The following is a 26,070-nucleotide window of genomic DNA, read 5'->3' on the forward strand; positions in this document are numbered from 1 at the left end:
ACTACATCTTTTTAATCAGTCTTGATATCTGGTAGAGCAAGCTCGCTGACTGTGTCGTAGCTATCGTGATGGTTAATTTTGTGTGTCAACTTGACTGGGCCACAAGATGGCCAGATAAACATTATTTCCAGGTGTGTCTGTGAGGGCGTTTCTGGATGAGATTAGCATTTGAATTGATGAACTCAGTAGTGAATTAATGCCTTCCCCATTGTGAGTGGGTATCACCTGATCTACTGAGGGCCTAAGTAGGACAAAGAGCAGAGGAAGCAAAGGTTTACTCCCTTCCTGCCTGCATGTTTCCTAACTGGGAGAAGCATCTTCTCCTGCCTGTGCACTGGGATTTACGCCATCAGCTCCCCTGGTTCTCAGGACTGGAACTACACCACCAGCTTTCCAGGGTCTCTGGCTTGCAGACAGAAGATCCTGGGACTTCTCAGCCTCCATAATTGTGTGAGCCAATTCCCAGTTCCTCATGACAAATCTTTTTTTGTATCCCATAGGTTCTGTTTCTCTGGAGACTCCTTATTATTGTGGTCTCTTTTCTGTCCTGTAGAAATGTTAAGGTTAGCTTATCAAATTCCATGGAAAACCCTGTTGGAACTTTCATTTTAATTCCATTGCATTTATAAATTAATTTGGGGACAAGTGTCATCTTCCCATCTTCTCTTTCCTTCCATGAACCTGCTATATCTCTGCATATAATCAGATCTTTTTTTTATATCCTTCAATGCTGTTTTGTCATTTTCTCCATAAAAGGTTTTCTACATTTCGTGTAAATTTATTCTTAGGTATTTTACAGTTTTTGTGGCTATGATAAAGGAGAACTTTGTTGAAAACATTTTCTAATTGGTTGTACTCTGTATAAGAATGCAAAAAATGCTGGTGTGTTCAGTTGTATCCAGCACATTGCCAAACTTTCTTATCAGTCTAAAAGTTTGTTTTAGATTCTCTTAAATTCTCTATGGAGATAATCATATTGTTTACAAATAAGGACTGTTTTATCTCCTTTTAAAAAACTCTTAGACCTCTTATTTCTTTCACTTATCTAGAACCTCCAATAGAAAATTGACTCATTCTTTCAGTCCTGATAGAATGATTCCAAAGTTTCTGAGGAAGGACGATATGTGCTAAAAAGTTAATAACAGGTATGTATACCTTGTTGGGTAAAGGAAATTCCCTTCCATTCCTGGTCTGATGGAAGCAATTATCACAACTACTTTGTTCAATTCTTTCATTAATTGAGAAAAAATGTTTTTATGTTTTAATTTTATAACATGATATATAATTTTAATAGAATTCCAAAAGTTAAAATATTCATTTAGTGCCGAGAGAACCCCTACTTGACATTATAGATGTATAATATATTAGATATTATCAGATTATAGATATACAGTATATATTATATACTGATATATACTGATACATTATATACTGATATAACTTCATTTGTGTTTTGTCTGGATTCTCCAGGCAGCTGATAAGCGCCCTGTGAAGACCACCCATCCTGTGCAAACACATCTGACACTCTGGGTCTCGTCTCCACAGCCCCTGGCACCAAGCAGGAAACCTAGTCAGGGCCAGAAAGAATGTCTTATGCTGGATTCTGGGGAGGCTCTCACAGATGGGGGTTGCTTCTTTCTGGATGTGGACATGTGTCCAGATACTTCTGTGCTCCAAGAACCCTGGAGTTTCAACTCCAGCCTTGAGCAGACACTTGGTTGGGTTTTCCTCACATGCTACTGCCTGTCATTGATGACATACTCAGGAAATGGAAATTGCAACAGTTGCATCAGCAGGGCTCCACATGACAGACTGAGAAAGATTCTAAACAGAAATATTTACTTGTTATAAAATAAAATATGTGAGATCCAAGTTTCCCATCAATCCTATCACCAGAAGTAAACACCATTAACTATTTGGGGTGTGTATGTCAGGCACGCACATACTACACATAAATACATGTATTTCTATACTTGTGTTCTGTGCTTTTCAAACATATGCACATGTTTGAAAAACGTGAGTCCAATATAAATATTGTTTATTTTTTTCAACAGCTGTATAATCCTCCACCATATGGCCATTCTATAATCATCCTTTCCCTTATTAATATATATTTTCAGGTTGTTTCCTTCTACCTTGAATCAACATATATTTAGAACAGATTTCTAGAAATCAGTTGTTGAAGTATAAGGTAAGCATATATATTTTTCATTTTGCTTAATTTTAAGAGATACTTGCAACTAGTCCTTCGTCCCTGAATTTAGAGTCTGGTCTATGAACTGTGATTTACTGGTCCATAATGAGTAAGTGTTTAGAAATGTTCATCATAATTTGATATGCCCATGATATCCAAACATATGGTTTTATATTTTATAAAAGTATTGGACTAAAAACCTTGGTTATTTAAAAATAGTAACAATAATAATAAAAATAATAATAATGTTAAAACAAAAAGAATATGGAAAGAGTCCATTTGAAGAATATGGATTAAGTGAGATCAAAAGCTTTTCATTGTGAAAATAAATATAGTTTAGGAAAAGTTTCTTAAGAGACATATAAGGGATAAATGTAAAAACTTATCACAGTTTTTTAAGTATTATACTGGGAAAAACATATGCTGTATTTAGGACTGGATGTGGAATATGATCAGTATTATAATACATTCTTAGCAAGACAAAGAATAAAAGAATCTGCTCCCATGATCAGTCAATGAGAGTTTCCATTTTCTTCTCTAAATCCTTGCCTGCCACTAGTTCATATTGTCAAAGATTAAAATGTCGATTAATCTGCTGGTTATAAACACTCTTATTATTGTTTCTATGTGAATTTCCCTGACTGCTAGTGGTGTTTATGTCTGTATTGGTCATGTGGGTTTCTTCTTTCTACTTAATATTATTTGTGCTGTTTTTTTAATTGATTTGGAGATTCTTCTTTCTGGTATCTGTAGATTTCACATTCATATTTTTGAACTCCTCTATTATTTTAGAAGCATTTTTGTTATAATTTATTCAAGAATTCTATGTATTTGGAGTGTGAGGAATTGGTCATTACTAATTTAATGAACCGATAGAGATTTCTGTATAGTTTCTTTTCTCTGGCCTCTCTTATTGGTGACAACAGTTTTTGAGGGAAGACAATTTTCTTTCTCTTTCTCTGTGTCCCTTCTTTCATATTCTTTCCTCATGGTAGTACCATATTTGCTGGACATACATACCCCTGTGGACAATTTCAGTTTCCCTTGATATCACATATCATGGTCCATAGTCTGTCGACCTGTCATCACAGTCTGTAGGATGGTACCCAAAAAATTGAAAATATAAAATTGCTGTTCAGTAAGTAGAGATTATTTGGAAAAGGAAATGGTTGGGATCCCTGTGGGATCAGTCTCTGATGTTAGGACTGTCAGTTCTCTCAAACAATACTTCAGAGGCTTCCAGATTTGGCCTTGTTTCCATTCTCTGTCCATGAATTGTTTGCACTCACCACTTCACATCCTTTCCCTAAAGCCAAATAGCAGGTCAAATGAAGCCCTGAAATATAGCCATCGGGGGGTGTTGAAGCATAGATGATTGAGGTCAGCCCTGGGAAGCTGAGCATGTGTGTCAGGGGAATGGCTGCTCACAGATTTGTAAACAACTGCTGGGTGGCGAGCTGACAGAGGGCAAAATGTCCACATGGAAGCAAATGAAGAGCTTTGAGTGATCAAATGTCAGTGTAGACAGCTGGGTGATGAGGCTAGCTGACCCTGCCAGCTGGAGCACAGCTGTCAGGGAAGGGGAGAGCCAAGTGTCACAGTCACAGGCAGTGCCAGCCCAACAGGTGAAGGCCCGGACAGAAGAGCTCGGAAGCTCTGAAACACAAGTAGGTCATGACCTGGAATATGCAATCATGCTCCGTGCCCAAAATGAAATGCCAGCAACTTTCTCTCTCTCTGCTAAAAAAATCTCTTCCCACGTGTCTTCATTAATTAAGATTTAGGGTCTTGGGGCAGTCTCTGAGCCACACCAGACATGATAAAGTCTGTAGCCATAGCCACTGGCCTGAGTTCTGGGATTACCAAGGGTTAAAAAGTCCCATATGTCCTGACCACATGATAGTCTCCAATCAAGATGAGCTGTCAGTAAGAAACAAGGAGTTATGCCAGAGACATGGAAGAAAGAGGTCAGGTTCAGGGGCAAACGTGGACCTAGCATCAAACCAGCATGGCAAAGATTGAGGAAGACGCTTCCCAGGACCCAGTATTGGTGAACAGCGAAGTGGCAGTCACCCGGCAAGTCTGGCAGTCATATTGGAAGGGGTTGACTGGGAAAACTGACTCAGGAGCTAGAGTGTCACACAGTCTGTCCACAGGCTAATTTGGGGAGGCCCAAAGTCCCATCACCATGGACAAATCTTTGTGCTTTAAGTGTGCTCATTTCTGAACACAGTGTCTAATGAATAAGGTGTGGTCTCTTGATTTATAGGACTTGTAATTAAGTTAGACACAAAATGATAAACTACTCTGACAAGTGTCTGCTTGTTTGTTTATTTAATGAAAATGCTCAGTATTGGCAAAGAGCAAAGAAATAGATGCCCTCATACACAACCTGTGAGAAGGTAAATTGAGGCCTTTCCAGGGAATGTGGTGACCTTCAAATGTGCATCCCCTTTGACCTAGCGATTCCATATCCATGAACTTACCTCAAGGAAATGATCAAGGGTATACATCAAAGATGTTTGATGCTGTATAACAACAAGACAGGAAACCACTGAAGCAGACACGTGTATGATCCATCCAACCCCTTCAGCCCCCTTTCTCTTAGCGTACCTGTGGTGGACAGTTCCATGCATGGTACCAGACTCCCACCCCATGTTCACCTTGGTGGCTTGAGGCTTTTCTGCTTCAGGACTTTCTTGAAAGCCACAGCAGGCCATTCTGCCTGTGTAAGATAAGCAGAGAACTGAGGGATAGTTAATGTCCCCACCAATGGGAGAAAGAGATGGAAAATGAATGCCACAACTCCTTCCTCCAGTGACACCATTTCAGGGACTATTCTGCATGATTCCTGAGAAGGACCTAATGGGATTGAGCTCCATTTGCCCACAATGATCAACAGCTAACACACCTTTTTGGCTTTGCTCTTTCCCCTGAGTCTCTCCCTTCCCCTTCTGTTCTGCCTCCTGGGATCACCTCTCATATAAATTACCTGCACCCAAATCCTCACCTCAGACCTGCTTTCAGGGAACTCAAATCAAGAGTCAAAAACCGGGATTAAATGAACTGTGGTACATCATACAATGGGATATTATGCAGCCATTAAAATTACCTTGGATCCAAGGAGGTAGAAAGCATATGACCATACAAAGACTTGTATATGAATGCTCACAGCAGATTTGTTTGTTATGGCCCCAAACCAGAAACAATCCAAGTGTCCATTAGCATGTGAATGAATAAAAAAAATTGTGGTTTTATAAATAAACATACAATGGAATACTATTCAGCAATAACAAGGATTGAACTATTGATACATGCAACATCATGAACCTCAAAAATAGGTATGCTGAGTGAGAGAACCTAGGCAGAGTACATAGTGTATGGGTTTATTTATAGAAAAATCTAGAAAAAGCAACTAATCTATAGTGACAGAAAACAGACCAGTGGTTGCCTGGAGGAAAGCAGCAAGTACAGAAAAGGGGAAAAGTGGGATTACAAAGAAGTACAAGGAAACTTTTGGGGGTGATGTATATGTTCATATATGATGGTTTCATGGGTATATACATACATAAGAAAACCCACTAAAATGTACTCTTTAAATATATGTGGTTTATTGTATATCAATTATATCTCAATAAAACTGTTAAAGATGAAAAATGATCTTGGATAAAAATAATGACATGAAAATTATTCATATTATATTGTTAGGGTTAAAAAGGCTCGTTTTAAGTCAGTATGTACAATATGAGCCTAGGTACCCATACAAATTCATAGATTAATGCTCGAAATGAGAACATCAGAAATGTTACTAGTGTTCGTCTGAGTCTGGGGATTACAGTGATTTTCATTTTTTTCTTTTTGTATGTATCTTCCAAATTTTTGTAATGAATATATATAACTTCTGTAATATATAAAACCAATAGATAAAACACAACACAAGGTATCTTATGTTACATGCCAGAAAAATGGTAGAAACTAATGATTGTCAGGTGTTTTTTTTTCTTAGCCTTGGGGTTTTCGTGAAGGTGTCTCAGGGTTTACCCCAGGAGGAAAATGAGGATACACAAGCCAGAGTCTTCACTTCTTCTCTGAGTAGCTATTTTCATCTCAGGAGTAAATTTGAAAGTCTAAAGGGCCAATTACTGAGGCCTGGGGCAGCTGTGGAATACTTTATGGTGAAGACAAAAGTTAGTAGGTAAAGGTGAGCCTTGACTAAGCAAAGAACAGAAAGTGGGTCTTCTAGAAAAGTCTGAGTAAAGGTACTAATGGAACCTGTTAAACCATCTGCAGCATACTTTTATCCTACTCCCATTACTATTCAATTCTTCACTCATGTCAGAGCTAGCCACTGCAAAATGCCCAGCTGATTCTAGGCCTGCACAAGGTCACTCAGGCTGGGCATCTGAAGAACTCAATAGTAGTGCCAAGGGTATTGGGGATGGAGGATCACTAGCAAGTGGGGAGACTTTATTTCCTTCCCCAATCTCCATCAGATCCTGTGGGGACAGAGTCCCAGAGAGCAGTTTCCAGACTCTCGGCCTCATGTGGAAAGGTGCAGGCTCGGGTAGTGGAAGGCCACTGGCTGTGACTGGTTGGCCATCCGCTGTAACCAGTTAGCCAATTAGCCACTGATATAACTGCCGTGGCTACGTTGATTGGTTGGTTGGTTGGCAGGCAGAGGGGCGGGCGGCAGATTGCGGATCGTGTGGATCCTACTTCCTGTGGCCACCAGTGAGACTGGGGAGCAGGAAGACCCCTTGTTGGGGTACTGGCGGATGTTTGCTTCCTGTGTCTCCAACCCAGAAGCCAGCGAGAATATAGTGGTATGACTCCCCCATCTATGGCTCCATGGGTGTTCCTTTTTGGCCTCACCATGTCCTGCGTTCTTATGCGGGGAGTGGGACCCGAGACCCTGCATGACAGATCCCCTCCCACATTTTTTATACTCTCCAGATGGGTCACTGTTGTTCCTTCTAGAGCTGCCATGGAAAGTACTGAAAATTTGAAGAGCACCACCTTGAGTCATTGCCCTCATGAGAAATTCTCCAAAAAGCCTTTTGAGATGCCAAAAAGACCTTGTACTTGCTCTCTTTTCTCCCAGGATCCTTAAATGCCCTTGGGCTTGCGTCAGTAAACTCATATAACCATTTTGGAATTAAACCAGTGGGCCTAGGGAGGGTGTATGACGTGAGTTAGTTGTGAGACATACATGAGGCAATGAGCTGGCTTTTCAGGGACACAGCCCAGGGTCCACGAGCCTACATGAACCAAGAGGGGGGAGAAAGGGACGTGCACAGAGTTCACAGTCTCCTTGATCCTCATACTCCTAGCTCAATACTGGACAAAGTAGTTTGGCTAGCTCTGAAATCTGAGTGAAGTGCTTTCTTGTTAGGTCGATGTTTCAAAGACACTTGAAAGTACTCACTCCAAGGCTTGCCAAGGTAGGGAAAAACAGCTGATTTATCTCTTGGAGGATGGCCAGCTGCAAGGCTTCCTTAAAGGACAGCAGGGGTGCAGTAAATCAGGTACGATGGGGTCCTACCCATGGAGAGTCTCTAGAAAGTGTACTTCAAGTAAAATGGTCATGGACAGCTGGACTTGAGAATGACTTAAAACGGTATTTTCATGTGCTTGAAACTGAGTTCTATTAAAATAGGGAAGTATTAGTCTAATACAGTCCTCCACTGGCAAGCTCAGACGGTGCTCTGGAAGATTTGAAAGGAAGCACAGCCGTGGACTCAGAAATGAATTTCTGATTTACTTGCAGAAAATACAAAGTTCCTTTTAATCTCACTAGAGAGAGACAATCCTGTTAAAATCACAGTTTGAAATGCAGCATGCAGGACCAAAAAAAAGTGTCAGTTGAAGGCATTGATATTTCTCAGTTTAGAAGAGAGTGAATAGTTAAATTTAGCTTTATCAAAAAAAAAAATCCTTGTTCAAGGAATTTCAGTAACTTTCACATAGCGTTTGCATTGGTAGCTGCTTATTTTCTAAGTTGTGGCTTTCCAACTTTCCATGTCAAAGCACTCATGGAAAATGACCACACACATATTCAGAGAACCCTGGGGTAAAGTGAAGGGGCTGCTCTCAGGAGACCCCACTGGCCAAACCAAGGTGTGGGGGAGGGCAATATGTACACCTGCAGCTGCTCAGGACCGGACGAGTCGTGATGCTTCAGGCTGGGATACATGACCCATCAGTTTCCAGCTGGCTTGATCCTGAGAGGTTTTAAAGCAGGCAGTTTCAACCTTGGCTGCACATTGGACTCACCTGAGGAATTTTAAAGTCATGATGTGAGGGTCACACCCCCCAGAGATCCTAATTTAATTGGTCTGGGATGTGGCCTGGGCACCAGGAGATTTAAAAGCCTCCCAGGTGGTACTGATGCACAGCCACAGTTGAGAAGCAGTTTTAGAGCAGGCTTCACTGGACTGTTTCTGCAAATAAAGTTTTATTGAAACAGTCACCCTTTGTTTACATATCACCAATGGCTGCTTCCCTGCTACAGTGGCAGAGTTGAGTAGGTGCGACAGAGACCTTGTAACCTGCAATGTAAAGCATACTATCTGGTCCTTTACAGAAAATACTTGCCAAGCCTGCTTTGGAGAGAAATTTCAGGAGGGTATTCAGTATTGTGTGAAAAATAATTTTAGAAGCAGTTTTGCTCAAGGTAGTGTCAGAATTTCCCTAAAGGACAAAATATTCAGAGTACCTAAATATCAAGGCACTGTGAAGGTCAATGAGCCCTCACAGCTGGTCCTGTTCTCCCCTTCCAGGAGCAGCGAGACAGAACTGGGAGGAAGGAAAAGCTAGGCGGCTTTACGTTGGAGAAAACAGGAAGCTGCTCTTCGGAAGAAGCAATTCTGAAAGGAAAAGACTGAGGCAGAGATGAGCCAGGGAGCTTCAGGTAAGAGTTAGGGGGGTTTGGGGCAGGATACTGGAGTACTGTCACCCCGTGACGAGTGACACTAGAGGTGGGTGATTTGGGTGATGTTTAGAAATCTGTGTGCTATGAATCATATCCCCTTTGGTCTAAGAGACTTCTGTAAAGTTACATACATTTCCCATACATTTTTAGATGTCAGTTCAGTCTTTTGGCAACGCGACTCTCTGCTGTGATTGGCCCCAGTGGAAGCTGGAAATCTTTGGGCTACAGAATGAATATGCCTTAAAACCACCAATCTTCAACAGCATCATAGCAATTGGAGTAAAACATCTAGAGACTTAGCAGCTGGAAAGTAAAATAGGAATAAGATGGGGGTCTAAAATCTTACAGAAGAGCAGTGTGACATCACTGGGTCAGTTTTCCTAACTCTAAGCTCGAAGTAGCTCCACTAGGACCTGTGTAAAGGAGTATCTGCTCTGCTCCTGGTCATTGGAGTCCAAGACCACAATATTCATGCATCTCCATAGTGAGGACTAGAGCCCGGTCCTCTCAGTGATGGGCCAAGTCAGCAACATCACCACAGTAACAGCCTCAGATAATCCCCTTTCCCATCTCAGGTTTCTAGCACCCAGAGCCAAGGCTTCTAAAAGATGGAGGAAAGGAGCTGGAATGAATACAAATGCTTGCCCCGAGAAGGTTTTCTGGAATTATCAGCAAACACTTGTCAAATGACAGAACTACAACAATGTAGTAACGAGTTTGATGTCCTTTATTCAAGGGAAAACAACCCGTGGACTGGGCAGTCAGTCCAGTGCGTCACACGCGGAGCGCTCTTCCCGAGGGATTTTGGGCAGGAGGGAGTTTTATAGAATATTAGAGGAGGCAAGGCGGAAACAGGGCGGGATGGGCTAGGAGGTCGGGGTTTTTCTTGTAAGGCTAGCAGGCCCTGCTTTCTAGGGTGAGGTGAGCCAGCTAAAGCTGGGTGGGAGGACTGTGACTGGTGGTTAGGTTTCCTGGACAAGTGTGTCCTGTAGGTGCAGGCTGCGTCAGGTTTAGGTTTGTGATGCGGGCCGGGCCACTGGGGTGGCTCTCGTTTTATGGGTCCCGATATATGAATTAACTTTATCACACTCCACTCTTTTCCTGGTTTGTCAATTCTCCCACAAAGAGGAGTGGCTTAGGAGCCTGCATTCCTCAAGACCCTGAAAGATCTGGTGAACATGGAGGTGACTAAAGTGAATAATGGGGCTGTCCACCTTAGGCTGTCCACCAAGGGGTAAATCAGAGGTCAGGGGGAGGAAGCAAATCTGGGCTTCCAGCATTCTGCCCAGCCAACATGAGCTAGGTGTTCACATCTCCAGTTCAGAAACCAATCATCATCATTGCCATTTATTCGTCGTCATCATTATCATATTCCTACAGGTTGAATCCTGAGAGCATGTAACTCAAACAAGTATTGCAGTAAAATATCAATAGGAAACGTGCATGTATAGGGTGTATTTCAAAAGTAGAATCCTCAGTTTCAACTATTTTCCCATTTCTGTCTGTGCTTGGTTATCTCTCTGTACATGTTTATCGCAGTGTTTCATAAATACTAGAAGTCTTCATTATCCAAGGATAATTTGTATCCAAAAAAGGCTGTTTAAGACAAATCCACCTGAAATAGGAAACAAATGTCATAGTAAGCATTGAAGAAAAGATTAGACGAGGATTTCATTCTGAAAAGAAAACCAATTTGTTTTAAAAAGTAGGAAAGTAATTTTATACACTCTCATATATTAAAAATTCAGGATATAATTGCCATATATTAATTCTTGAAATGAACAATAGCACGTGTTGATTTTTCTTTTGGCATAATTGTTCTGGAAAAACTGTATGATAGTTTTGTATGGCCCTCTATTCACAGTTGACCTTCAGGCACAGACATAAAGAAGTTCATCTTTACAAAAACATTTAAGGGTTGCACTAGTTTTCTCCAAAGATCTCTCCGAAGCCCTTGATGTTCAAATCTTTTTTCACACCCCATATTCTGACCTTGTAAGGGAGAAAAAAAATCATTTCCCCTCTACCATTCTAGGTTCTTGGCTGAGACTCCACTATCACAAAAGACAGACAGACTAACAAACAAACAGAACTTTAATAACATGTATTCCTCCTGTATACATGGGAGAGACCCAGGAAAACGGTGAAACTTCCTGAAATGGCCCAAGCCACCACCTTAAATACCATCTCCAGCTAAAGAGAAAAGAAAGATGTCGAGGTATGGAGAGGCCAATTGTGGGAGGTCACCAGGAAAGGGACAGTGAACAAGGGTAAGCCTGCCTTCTCCATTGATAGGAGTTTCTCTTCCTGATACACAGAGGGAAACGCCCTTAAAAATAGAGATTTCCCTTATAAATGTAAATTCTTCTTATAAAAGAGTAAATTCTGTTTTTAGAGCTTCACTTGGGTCTGCTTTTTCTCAAAAACAACCAGCTCAAAATAATTCTTATGCCAGAGAGGCGTATTTTCTTCTGTTATTTTTCATTTGGAGACAAGGATGGGGTTGCTGCTGTCAGGTGAGAAGCAGACACAAGACATGCTCTCTGAATGACTTTCATCCTGGACAGTGTATTTGCAGACACCCTGCGTATTCCAGAGCATCCTTGTTCATTTTCTCTTCTTCCAATGTTAACGCTACCAAATCCTTATTTTGGCTTTGCCAATGGTTTCAGCCATTCTCCTGCATCATCAGCTTTGTAAACTCCTTCATGTTAACGAGCTTTGTAGTTTTGGTTTAAAAATTATTTGCATTGCATTATTAGATTTTACAACATCCACGTTCAATGACACAGTTTCTTACCAGGCTCCTTCCTTCCCTAGATTAAGAACTCTTTAATGAAAAGGATGTGAGTTATTTTCTCCAGCCAATGACTACCATAAAGTAGGTACCAATTAAAATTAGCTGAATTTAATAGCTTTTTCATTTAAGATCCTCATCTTCAAATATTAGCAAAAACACTGACACAATAGGCAAAGATATGCCTTTGTGTCAAATAAAGAGGGATGCTTAGTTGGGGACGAACTTTATTAAGTGGTCAATTTCTCAGTATGTATTTTTCATGTTGTGTTGACTTTTGCTTCTTTATTCAATCTGTGAATATTTGGGTAATAAATATTTGGACCACTGATACTGTTTAATTACCATCCTCTACCTTTTCTTCTACCTCATCTTCTACCTTTTCACTTAATATCTTCACCTTCCAATATTTCCAGGCCATCCAGTAAAGACTTTATTTTACCTACAACCTTGCATGGAAGTCTTGAATGACCAAAGTATTATAGTAATTCTTAACTCCTTCTTTCTCTGTCCTTCTCTCTCTCTCAGCATTGACATCTGAAGGACCAAGGCAGTTGCTTGCTTGCAAGGGCCAAATATGTCAATGTTTATGACAATAGACATTCAAAATGTCCCCAAAGAATATTTGCTAATCTAGGCACTGTGTGTACTTGCTTTCAGTGGAGAGATATTTTAATGTGCTGATTCATTTCTCCAGCGTTTAGGAGATTCTCCAGCCATTTGGCTTAGTTGCTGACTCTTTCCCTTTCACAAAGCAGCCATAAACGCAAAGCTCTCAAACAGGAAAGTCAAGGTTAGGAAGATGGGAGATAATGATCCTTTCCTATCCCCCTTCCATTTAAACACACAAATTAAAAAGCACATTCACTCGTTGTTGAAAAAGAAAACCACAATGTCACAAAAGGCAGGAATAATTCAATGCAGTTTAGGCTAATGAGGGAGCTATATTCTTGCACTAGTTTGTTCTGGGATCTTTTCAATCAGTTAGCATTGGCAAATCTTCTGAACAAAGACAGTAATTAGCAAATAAAAATTGCCTTCAGTACATTGTCGAACTGTGTTCACGGTTTGGCATAAATGGATTTCTGATCCTTTTCTTCCAACAGGAACTACCAGCACTCTCTCCACTTCAAATAGCCTATTCATCTCAGCATAAAAACCGCTAAAATATCCCAGCAGAATATGCTGCCTCTGCAACCCAAGCCACAGACAGCAGGAGTCAGCTTCTTCCAGCAGGCACAAACAGAACAGGCTTTGAAAAACTACAAAACAAACACTGTAAAAAACTCTTAAATAATTTTTTTAAAGGCAATTATTTGGTTCCAGGTCTTTTTAACTACTTTTTGTCTTTTGTCCAAAATTAAATTAATTCCATTTTGTATAAAATGGTCAAAAATGCAGATTATAGTAGGGGAATTTATGCTTAAATAATGATCTCTGGCTGCTACTCAGAATCATAGATTAATACTTTCTACTCCTTAGGGGTAAGTGGCACAGATATATACATATGTATATCATTAAGAATCTCTCTATCAGAAACAACCTAATTGGTGGTATTATCAAGCAATTCAATTCATGCATTATCTTTTTCTACCCTCTAGCCCATGCTTGAGGTAAATGTGTATATACTATAAATCACATATTAGAATCCTGGAATAGTATTCATAAAGGAAGTGTCTACAGAAAATCGAAATCTTCACACACAAATTTGTGTTGCAATATAATACAGGACATGTTAAAATGTTGACCTGAGATTGTCTACAAGTATAATGTTTACAAGATCAGTTCGCATTGGTCAATAGCACATTATATTTTCATGGCATCGTGAGCTTAGCAATTGATCCCTTTGGCTTTGGTTGTCAGCATTGCTCCACTGGATGTATACCAACTGTACACATTGGTTTTGTCCCAGATGTACACTGGACATGGTAACTATTTGGCTAACATGGGTGTATAGCAATAACAGAGTGGGGTCTTGAAAAGGGCACTCTCCCAAAAGTTGGGAGACTTGTTTGCACGCCTCAACCTGTTACTGTCTATATATGAAATCAGGTAACTCGCTACCTCTCTGAACTTCAGGATGCTATTGTTAAAAGACAGGAGGGAGTTGATCTAAAACATTCTTTTTGTCTCAAAGTATATTTCACAGAGAAATGATCTGATGAGCTACATCATTACATTTGCTTGTTGCTATGCCCTTCTAGAAGAATCAAGCCTTTGGATATCCCTGCAATAAATGAGTCTGTTTAACTTCTTAACATAGTATTATATGAATTTGCATAACCAAAAAATTCCTTTTTCCCTTTCTTTCTTTCTTTCTTTTTTGCTTTTTCTTTTCTTTTTTTTTTAGTGGAAGACTCATAATATCCCCACTCCAATCGTTTCTCAAACACACTTAAGGAAGCACTAGACTAGCTTCCTTTCAGGTCGAACATTCCAGGCTTAATCTCCACTTGGTGGACCAATGACAATGGACCTCCATCATGGCCAAGACAGTCTGAGAATTTTTAAAAACTCCATGCAATTTGTTCTGTCCTCCAACATTTATAGCGGCAGAAAAGATCTCTCCTTCTGTATTTTCCATCCTCCAAGCACATGCAAAGTGTCTACATTCACCAGGCAATAGGCTAGGGCCCCTAGTCACGTGAATCCAAATTTTGCAAATATATCTTTGTTTGTAGTTCCTTGGTAGATGTAGATAAAGGGTCAACCCTGGTCATCTGAATATATATGAAGTGATAATATTTTGCCTTGTCTCTCTCCCATCTTTTGAAATCGATATAAATTATACCTTTTAAAAACCTACACAGATACCATAATCTCAACTCCTAACTTCCCAGCATCTCATGGATCTTGCCAGGACTTTGCCTGCACATCTGTTTTAAATCCTAACTGTTCCTATGTTTGCTCACTCACACTTTTCTCATTCTGGATGCACCCAGAGTACAACTGTCAGCTACCACCCATATAATAGCAATTTGCATATTTAAAGTCTAATTTTTCCCTCAGCCTTCTTTCTTCATTTACCATTTTTTTTCGAGAATTCCACCACCCTAACTTTTAATGGCTTTGATTGCTTTCTCTGAACTCTCTCCAAGTTCTACATCTCTCCTTTGAGCTAAAATTTCCTGGTTTGAACACACTGCTTCCATGGAGATATGACTAATAATGCATTAGCTCTTAAATCTGGCTGGACATCAGAATCAAATTTTTAAACTATATGTTACTGAGTTCTACACAGCCATGTATGGGAAACATTAATTTAAATTGTCATATCGCTTTCCATTGGAATGGCTTCCTTCCAAAAGTCCAGGCCCATCTCAATTGTTACCTCTTTGGGAAGCCTTTCCTGACCAATGCAACTCGACTTAACCCACATCCCTCACTGTTTGTAAGTGCCCTTGGGGTTTGGACCATAATGCATTGCATCGCTAGCCATGTATAGTAACACACCCTTCAGAAGCTTTTAGATTGGGCAGCCCCTTACTCTTCCAATCCCGGTACTAGGAATGAATCAATTTCCATTAGAACCAATACTTGGGGCAAGTCCTCACCAGACTCCTCTGTACACATTTCAAACCAAATAGCAGCGAAAATGGAGGCTCCTTCAAGTCTGAGCACAGAGCACTTGTAATCCGCCTGTCACCACCACATGATGTAGCATGTAATAGCTATTTTTTAGTTGAAATATTTTTTTCCAATTAGATTTAAAGCATTCTGAAGGTGAGTGTTATGGCTTAGACATTTTTGCATTTCCTATAGTGACTATACCTAAAACATCGTCCTCAGTAAAGATACCAGCAGAATGCAAAAACTCAAAGTAACTTAAGGACTAAGCATTCTAAATCCTCATTTTACAGATAAGGAAACTGAGGCCCAGAGAATTGAAGTGATTTACCCAGACAAAGATGGTCTCAAACTAAACCTCAGGCTACCCTACTCCCTGGGCTCTTTTTGCTTACTCTGTTTGTCCTCTGTTAATTGAGTGGCATTGCTTGGCTTCCTGGCTCTATCTCCAAGAACTCTTAAGTAAAACTCCATCAGTGAACTTTTGAAAGGCATGTCTTCTGAAGGGTGGAATTTCCCATCAAGGAAACAGGGAAATGCCGTTGGTAATAAGCTGAAGACCGATTTCGATTTCTTCTGCTAGGTATGATTTTAATGACTAACCACTTGTACACACAATATAGTCTACACCAACAAGGGGTAGATTTGAATAAATTAGGTAATCAGTTATGAAAATATAAGCACGAGCTAAGCCAGGTTCAAACACCTGGTCTCATATCAGTCAAAACCATCATATCTAGAATACTAGTAGAAAGACGATATCCATTCCATTGAATTCAGTGGGAAACAGTCCAATTTCAATTTAGCAAGATTTCATCAAAAGGTTGTCCTGCAAAGTGAGTTCCATCTTACTGTTATTTTTTGGATCCTTTGTGTGTATGTGTAGTTTGGAATATGGTATTGTTGCTACCACTGCCGTATCTATTATTATTAGATGCTGGGACTCTTATCTCCAACCATGTTCACCCAGCTGAGTAGCTTCCATATCACACTCCTTGCTGGTGAGTCAGATCATTTAGATAGAGTCTCCAAAAGAAACACCCAGTGAGGAGGGGTCAACCAGAATGGCTGCAATCCAGTCCTTGTTAGCCCAGGACCTGAGCACAAAAGGTTATTTGCTACACATTTAAAGGAATTGTGGGAACAAATAAACAGCAGCGGAATCTTTAACTTGTAGAATATGTTCTTTACAAGTGGTCCCCAAAGCTCTGCCAAACCCCCTGACTTGTCCAGATCTTGAAAACCCAAAGCAAAGCTTCTTGTGTGTGTCTCCTGTTTGGTGGGGTCAGGGAGGTCAGAGAGAGTGTGGCTCCTTTGGCAGCATATGCCTGAAAAATTCTTCAAGTCCAACCGCAAATGAGTCAGCACAGTTTTCTGGAACAGCCAAGGAGAGGATGCTTTCTTTAGGAGACTATTTATTTGGTTGCTACATAATACTGTCGATTAATTAGGAATAAGAATGAGTGAAACTATTTGGAAAAAGTGATAGCAGCTTGAAAGCTTCACCCACCCGTTACCTAATGGAGGAAGAAACATTACAGTCCCATGCAACTCATTATTTTGAGGGGGAGTAAGAAAGTGACATCAACCTAAATGTTATTATCAAATCTTTGATCATATTGATCCAGATATCAGCCTTTTAAGGTCGAGATTTTAGAAAAAGTGAATTGTTTCAAAATTTAAAGGTACAAAATTTGATATTTAAAGGTGCAAAATTTGATATTTAAAGGTGCAAAATTTGTCCAGTGTGGCCCCCAATATGTTAAAAATATGCATCAAGAGCAAAATCTAGGCAAAATATAAATAAATATGGCTTAGAAATATCTTTCCTCATTTTCCAAATGTTTTCATATCTGGCAAAATGACTAGGGTGGAGAGTGATGTTTTCAAAATGCTCAAGATTCAAACTGAGTTTATAGTGATTGCTTCTATATAGTGAGAGACTCTAGTCTCTGAAATCCACCTTCTGTCATATGTCCTTGAATACTTGCTTGTTAGGCCTATTTCTTCTCTCTTCTTAGTCACCAATTGCTCCAGTTCCACTACACCATTCCCATGAGCATACATACACTTTCATGTATTCATCACCAGTTGAAAACAATTATCAACTCGTGGCCAACTTTATTTCATCCGTACCCTTTCCCCTGAACTATTTTGAAGCACTTTCCAGAGATTATATTGTTTTATCCACCAATAGTTAACCATTTATGTCTAAAAAATAAAGATCATTTTAAAACGCATAACCATAATACCATCATCCCACCTAAAAATATTAGCACTTTTAATAGTCTATTACTGAGAACTAGAAACTATGTGAGAAGCTAACCAGAGACGAAAGAAAGATCACGTGGTTCTCTTCTTTGGACATTTGCTTGCGAAGCATCGCAAGTCCACCTAAAGAAGGCCCAACCCTCTGTTCCACCAGTGGAGGCAGCATGACATATGGGGATGAGAAGTAAATGGAAATGTCATCCCTCTGTAATGCTGTAATCTGGAAACGCTGATCTTAAAGGGTGGGTTTTTAGGTTATTGTTCCTTTGGTTTTTAAGAGAATATATACTGATAATTTTTTAAATGAGGGCCTACAACAAAAAAAACCTTCCCTTAAAAATTGGTTCTGCAGATTAAAGAAAATGGACCTTTGTGGTGAGACTGGCTTTGTAGAAGCTTCGTGGCCAACTAGAAAAAGAAGGCAGGCAGATCTGTGAAAACCTTCACAGGGTTACGTGTTCTTCCCAAGCCCAGCTGGTCGCACTTTTTTTTTTTAACTGAAGAAATCAATCTGAAAAGATCTTTCATTTGTTTTATGTATATCGATTCTTTCTGCTTCTTAAAGAGCATGGTTAAGCTGTATGAGGGGACTATAGGCTAAGAAAATCCTTAGTCTTGAGAAAAGCTCTGAAGAAGAAGGTGGAGACTTCAGGCCCCAAGACACCCACCAAAATTAGACAGAAATTGTCTGGCAGAACAGACAATTCTATCACCTTATGCCAGCCCCTAAATTCTGGTTGGCTCCCAGAAAGTAGTCAAGAGAAACGTAAAAGTCTGGTTTCTCAGGTGAGTCTTCACCCAGGTCAAACCACTCTGTAAGAAGGATGGCGTGATACCTGGAATCCCACACTCTCAGTCTTTCCTTTTCAAGAAACAGGGGCTCATCAGAATAACTTGTCAGCATGGCAGTGGCATGATTAATGGATAATCTACTAGAGCTGGGCTTTTCAACCTTGGCATTATTGACATTTGAGGCCAGGCAAGTCTTTGCTGGGGGCAGAGGTGTGTGTGTGTGTGTGTGTGTGTGTGTGTGTGTGTGTGTGGTGCTGTCTGTACACTGTAAGATGTTAAGCAGCATCCCTGGCCCCTACTACTAGACACAGTAGGGTACCACTGATCCCCCCCCACCCCCCATTGTAACAACCAAAATGTCTCCAGACATTTCTAGATGTTCCCTGGGAAGCAAAATCAACCCTGAGAACCATTGCAATCGAAGTCATATTTCATCAACTATATGAAGTGTAAAGGTTGCTAAAGGATATAAAATAGACTATTTTAGATGTCAAGTCTTAAAAGGGACCACTACAATCCTTACTGGGGGAAAAACAGTGCTAATAATTAGACATAAAATAATAGATGGAAATGACTATTGCTTTGAAATATTCCCTCAAGGAAGTGAAGTATTTGTGTAGATTCTGCCCTTTTGCCCGTGACGACTGTGATAGCAGGTGTGGTAAAAGGCATTGTTCAGAATCCTGTTCCAGATTTGCTGGTGGGAATAGTCCGTGGCTTAGGGCTGCAGCTGCCATGCATAGTTTCTCTGCTGACAGTCTTTCTCAATCACGCCTGGAAAATCCCCACGTTATTTGAACTTGAGTATTGTAATTACAGAGACAGGTTCTGAGAGTCAAAAATGAAGCAACTTGACCAGAGCAGTAGAATATAGAGTAGACCATTGGGACTGGTAAATTTTAATTTTTGTGGTTTCAAAGTACTCATAATTGTGGTCGGAAAGGGTTTTGGAAATAATCCTCAACTTGTCAGAGGCCCTGTCATTTTTTTCACCCATAGCCATGTAGACAATCCAACCCGAGTTGAAGAGTATTGTAGAAATATTCTTTATGAGCCCGGGTTGTTGTGTGTGAAAGTTAAAAGGAATAAAGTTATGTGTGTGCATACTGGTCATTATATATATATGTATATATACATATATACATATATGTGTGCATACATAGGTATACATATGTAGTATACATTAATCTCTATAAATGCCTAAGGTGATGAAAGTGATGGGGTTAGTTTAAAATGTTAAGTACAAATTGGGGCTGAGACACCGATCAGAGAAAAATGATCTGTAATGCTGAGAAACAGCCATCTGTTATGGCTGGAGGCTCAAGCTGAGAAGACATAAGTGGGGAGGTTTCAGGAACAGATGGGGAGGCTGAACCCCCACACAGAGCAGAGGGTCCAACAGCTGGGCCTGATTAATCCAGATGGCTGACTATTACGTCATGTGTCAGATTACACCCAAGTGAGCAGCTACGTTCCAGGCAAGTCCAGGCCAACATGGAGGGGCTTTACGGACAGTTTCTACATTGGAATTCCATGAGAGATGAGAAACACTGCTCAGCTCTGCCTTGACGTCCTCTGTGGAAAGAGCAGAAGTAAGGGGTATACGCTTTTCCTGCCTCTTCTTTATTCTTTTTTTATTCTCAGGGTAAATGGGAGTAGAGAGGGAAAGAAATTGAGCTTTTAAAGAAGCTTGTTGACCTCTGTCCTTGTTCTCTGCCCACTAAATTACATTACAGAGGGAAAGATAAGGAACTTCAATGTGTGAAATTCAACCCAACAAAGTGATTCCATAGACCAAGATATGGGGGGAAGTTTCTGAGGATGAACTTGATCCACATGTGCTTCTGAGTGATCCCACAAGCACTTGAAACAACATGTCAGAGGCTGAACTTGATACCTGTCCTGCTCCAGTGTTCCCTTCAAGTCAGAAACTCAACTCTCAGTAGCCGTCTTAGGGAGTCTTGTAGATTCTATCTCCTTAGCATCTCTTGAAGCCATTTTGGCTTCTCCATCCTCATTGCAATTGCCTTAACTCCAACCTTCATTAAATCCTGCCTGGACTGTTACAATTGGTTCTTTTTTCCAGCTAGTCTCTTTGCTCCAATGCATTGTTTTCATAACTTCTAGAACAATCTTTTTAAAACTCTTATGTGTTCATATTATTTTCCTATTTACAACTTTTGTATGGTTTGCCCATTCTCAAAGGTTTTTAAACTGTATTTTGTCAGTATAGATGAAATTTATCAGAGCAACAGAATCTTTATAGGCATGGTCAGATTTTGACCAAACTCTATTATTTTTTTTTAGGGAAATAAAGCTCAACACAGTGAGTCAAGATGCCTCATTACAGGGTATGGTGTAGGAAACATAGACTAGACAATGTGCACAGTTGCCTTTGTGCTAGGTATAACACATCACCTCGCTTTCACAAAAGGATATGTATTGGTGCCAATGTTGATTTCTTCATTTTGATAAATGTACCATGGTTATAAAAGATGTTACCATTACGGGAAGCTGGGTGAAAGGTATATGAGAACCCTCTGAACTCTCTTTGCAACTCTTCTGTAAATCTAAAATCGTTTCAAAATGTTTCTATATTATCTACGTTCTATTTAGGTCTGTTATATCTGAATAGTGGAAATACCATATAATGATGTTCTATTGTGCATCTCTCCCCAACTTCACATTCAGTGTCTAGTTGGTAGTTTGATATCAGACAATATGGGGGTATTTACACCATGACAATTGGTAAATGTTATAAACATCAGCATACCAAAGCAGCCAGATGTTACTCTGTCTGCCTGAAAAATGGGAAGATATTGGTAAATATGGGTTTGCAAAAGAGTGAGGGAGAAGAGAAAATGGTAATTGTGAAAGCTAACTCTCGCTTTGCTCTGCAAGGGCTCTTTCAGACTCACTGGGCAACCTGATCACAGGTATATGGCCAAGGTCCCTGTGCTGCTCCCAGCCCCCAGGAAGGCAGGATGTGGAGCCCACCGTTTGAGATCCTGAAGAATTTGCACAATAGGATGGGGGTGGAGACAGTGGAAGGCAAAGAGGAAGATTCCCATAATTTAGCCATTGTAAGGAAATCAAGAAACATTCAAAATACTTAAAATTTGGCATGGGGCAGGGCTCATCAGTTTTACAGAGCAGCTACCAACACAATACTGTCTAGCATGGATTTCTGTCCATTAAACATCTGTTAAATGTCCTTTAAATAATATTATGCTGCACCAAAATCATTAGAAAGATTTCTCTAGTGCATAGAGAAAAAAGGAATACTTCCAGGGGCCACACATCTAACAGAGTAGGATATTGAAAAGATTCACCCTCCGCATCTTTCAGGGCAAAGATGATCTGCGGTGAGGGTATATTTTGGTCATTTTTAAGGCACAAATACTATTCAACCTTCCATACGGATAAGGTTTCATCCTTGGGGAAGAAAAGGCAGGGATCAGAGGTGGGGTTAAGTATTCAAATCAACCTATAGGGCAAAAATGGTTCATAATCAAAATGACTCTCTAAAATCTCTTAAATCAGTGGTTTTGCAAAGAGGGTACACCCCGTAGGGGGATTTTAGGGTATTTTGTTGTGTGTTTCTGCTTTTTACACCAATAGGGAGGGGGAAGTTGCCTTAGATATTCATGAGCCACAGCCGGGCTTTTAGGCACCGTTCATTGTTCATGAAGCCCACAACAAGGAAAGACCCTCCCGAGTCCTGCATGACTTCTCCGTGTCCTGCTAGACATTTGTGTGTGCAAAAACCTCCAGATTATCTGAAGATATATGGCGCATCATTTTACAAATAAACAAAAAGTATTTGGGGCACAGTTTTAACAAACACTAATTTTTTTCTAGAAGTAAATTACTGCATAAATCCGAAGATCGTGTTTTGTTTTATATGGAACTTTAGCACAAGTTGTTCACTGTTCCAGAAAATCCTGACACCGCCAGTCTTCAATAGGACGCACCTAGATCTACTGGCATGTGCAGCTATCGCCTTCTTGGTGATCCTACAGACAGGCACAGGCATCTGATGACTTTATTTCATTTCCTACTGCAGATTTGAACAAATCAAAATGCATATTATCTTATTATCAATTATCTTTTTATTTCTCCCTGATATAATCATAACATTATATTGATATTTTTAAATTATGTGTATAGTTTTATTATCGATGAATTTTATTTCAGTATAGAAAAAGAGCTGTTATGAAATATTTGTTATAAAAATGGAGCACTGGGTCTGAAAAAGTTGAGAATCATTGCCTTAAATTCCTTTAAATCACTGGAAACTGGGCTGCTTGAAACCAATTCAAGAATGAAATTTGCTATTTTTTTCATTGTGCATTCAGATTGTGCTCTCCTTTCACAGGGATACCAGAGGCTCTGGGTTTGCTTTATTTAAGGCAAGATTTCTCAACCTCAGGACTGTTGACATTTTGGGTTGGATAATTCCTTCTTCGGGGAGGGGCGAGATGTCCTGGGCATTGTAGGTTATTTAGCAGCATCTGTCCCTGGCCTCTCTCCACCAGATGCCAGGAGCAACCTCCCTGCAAGTTGTGACAACCAGAAATGTCTCCAGAAAATGTCTTCTAAAAGGCAAAATCACCCTGGTTGAGAACCTCTGATTTTAGGTGACACCACTCTGGTGTTTTTTCCAGAGTGAGTGGTATTTTGGTCATATTTCTCAAAGTATGATCTGCAAATGAAATAAAAAAATAGGGTCTGCTGGGGTGGTGGCAAAAAGTGCAAATGGGTATCTGGAGTGCGGGCAGAAATCTGGAATTTCATGTCCCTGTCATGAGGTGGGGATATGCACAAATACAAAGCTACAAGGACCCTGACTTGATCCCAGTTCGGCCTGTTAGTAAGGGTGTGACTTTGGCAATTAAACTGCATTAAACTTGAGGTTCCTCATTGACAAGCTGAATGAAAATCATCCCACATCTCAGGGTTGTTGCGAGGATTAAATGAGATACTGTATGGGAGGGGTTCACAACCATGTGGTGTTATTTATCTTTGTAACGTCTTCCCATCGTAACACAAGCCAGGCACATACCAGAGGTCCAAGGTCAGAGACCCTGGGAGCACGGGCTGATGAGCCAGCCCTGACCTCAAAGGTACAAATGCTTTGAACTACTGTTCCTGGCCGTGGGCTGCAGTGCTTCTGAGCTGCCAGCCCTGACCTTGGAGGACAGCCGCTATTCCATTTCCTTGGGTCAAGGAGCCAAAACTCATTCCTCCTTTTTGCTACTTTCCTTCCAAGGGGTCAACTATAGCTCCAGGAAGCAAAGATGTTTGAGGTCACAGAGCTTTGGGGTCGTAACCTTAGCTACCAGGTGCCCAGCTCTCCTTTGTGACATCGTCTGCCCTTTCAGCCAGTAAACCCTGTAGCAACAGGAAGGGGCTAGTCTCATCCATCCCATGGCCATAGGCAGTGGTCACTGTTACAGGGCTCAGAACAGTTAAGTCAGCCAACATCACACAGCCAGCAAGGGGAAGAAGTAAGCATTTGAACCCCATCAGGCTGACCCGAGTCCATGCTGCAGAAGATATAAGTGAGGCAGAACTGAGAAAGGGAGAAAAGCAGAGCGCCTGAGCAGCACCCCTGGCCGCCTCTCCTCTCCTGTCCACACACCTTGCTCTCGCAGCCTGCCCAGCCTGACACCTGCTCACCACCCGAGAACATCTTCCACCATGGCCACCTCGGTGAGTTCCCACTTGAACAAACGTGTCAAGCATCTGTACATGGCGCTGCCTCAGGGCAAGAAAGTCCAAGCTACGTATATCTGGATTGATGGTACTGGAGAAGGGCTGCGTTGTAAAACCCGGACCCTGGACAGTGAGCCCAAGCATAGAGAAGAATTGCCTGAGTGGAACTTTGATGGCTCTAGTACATCTCAGTCTGAAGGTTCCAACAGTGACATGTATCTCATCCCTGTTGCTATGTTTCGGGACCCTTTCCGCAAGGACCCCAACAAGCTGGTGTTCTGTGAAGTCCTCACGTATGACCGAAAGCCTGCAGAGACCAACTTACGGCATACCTGTAAGCACATAATGGACATGGTGAGCAGTCACCACCCCTGGTTTGGAATGGAGCAGGAATATACGCTCCTGGGCACAGACGGGCACCCTTTCTCTTGGCCTTCCAATGGCTTTCCTAGGCCTCAAGGTCCATACTACTGTGGCGTGGGAGCAGAAAGAGCCTATGGCAGAGACATCGTGGAAGCTCACTACCGGGCCTGCTTGTACGCCGGCATCAAGATCGCAGGCACAAACGCCAAACTCATGCCTGCTCAGTGGGAATTCCAGATAGGACCCTGTGAAGGAATTGACATGGGAGATCATCTCTGGGTGGCCCGTTTCATCCTGCACCGGGTGTGTGAAGACTTTGGAGTGATAGCAACCTTTGATCCTAAGCCCATTCCTGGGAACTGGAATGGTGCTGGCTGCCACACCAATTTCAGTACCAAGGCCATGCGAGAGGAGAACGGCCTAAAGTGCATTGAGAAGTTCATCGAGAGACTGAGCAAGCGGCACCATTACCACATCCGAGCCTACGATCCCAAGAGGGGCTGCGACAATGCCTGCCGTCTGACTGGATCCCACGAGACCTCCAACATCAACGACTTTTCTGCAGGCGTGGCCAACCGGAGCACCAGCATCTGCATTCCCCGGACTGTCGGCCAGGAGAAGAAGGGTTACTTGGAAGACCGTCGCCCTTCTGCCAACTGTGACCCCTTTGCGGTGACAGAAGCCATTGCCCGTACCTGTCTTCTCAACGAAACTGGCGACAAGCCCTGCCAGTACAAAACCTAACTGGACTACACTGGCGGCCATGGGACCCCTTCTAATTCCTCTTCCCATTCCCACTCCCGCCCCGCTCTCAATTGTAATTATAGCTGTAACTTGAAGAGCAAAACAGCAAGGTCTCTTGTTTTATTTCTCGTGCCCACTTAATATCTCTTGCTTTCTTTGGCCAGGATAGAGGGGTCAACTTCTTAATCTCTTCACACACACACACCCTTCTCTCCATCTATCACTGAAGCTTTGTACTGCATTAGTATGGAGGGGGGTGGGGAAACATAACACTGCTTCCATTTAATCAGGTGTGTTTGTCCAATAGGCGTAGCTATCGGGACAGTGAGCATAGTACTTGTGAAGGGAGGGGAAGGACTTTTTCTTCCAGATGGCTAAAGAGGGTGGGAGAGCGGGGCTGACTCCCTGGTGAGGTCACTACATTCCCCTCTCAGTGGGAAGTTCCAATTCTTAAAAGGTTATAACCAGCTTTCTAATAAAAGTGAGAATTAGGAGAGAGGAAAGGGTGGGAGTCCGGCAGGCAGGAAAATGCCCTTACCCTGGTGTGCTTCCCTTGCCTGGAGCTGAATGCCATCACTTGAAGACAAGCTCAGCATAAAGGGCTGGGATGGCTAGCCCTACCTTAGAAGAAAAAGTTCTCATTGCTTGGACCTCCATTTATACCGCAAAGCAGAGCGGTGTTTTTATATTTAA

The 26,070-nt window shown here is 41.3% G+C and overlaps 1 long non-coding RNA gene across 11 annotated transcripts in view; it reads left to right on the forward strand.

Moving 5' to 3' along the window:
* Nucleotides 1-273: 273 nt before the first annotated feature.
* The window catches only part of LOC109454989 (glutamine synthetase), a 96,503-nt gene continuing 70,706 nt past the window's right edge, over nt 274-26,070 (forward strand). For 3 of the 11 annotated variants that reach the window (XR_012493335.1, XR_012493334.1, XR_012493338.1), the window contains exons 1-4: nt 274-450; nt 1,050-1,145; nt 2,121-2,191; nt 8,974-9,104. This is a non-coding gene — a long non-coding RNA (glutamine synthetase). The other 8 variants (XR_012493337.1, XR_012493330.1, XR_012493332.1 and 5 more) reach the window with 8 other exon arrangements.

The sequence above is a fragment of the Rhinolophus sinicus genome, chromosome X (assembly GCF_036562045.2).
Source record: "Rhinolophus sinicus isolate RSC01 chromosome X, ASM3656204v1, whole genome shotgun sequence".
NCBI lineage: Eukaryota > Metazoa > Chordata > Mammalia > Chiroptera > Rhinolophidae > Rhinolophus > Rhinolophus sinicus.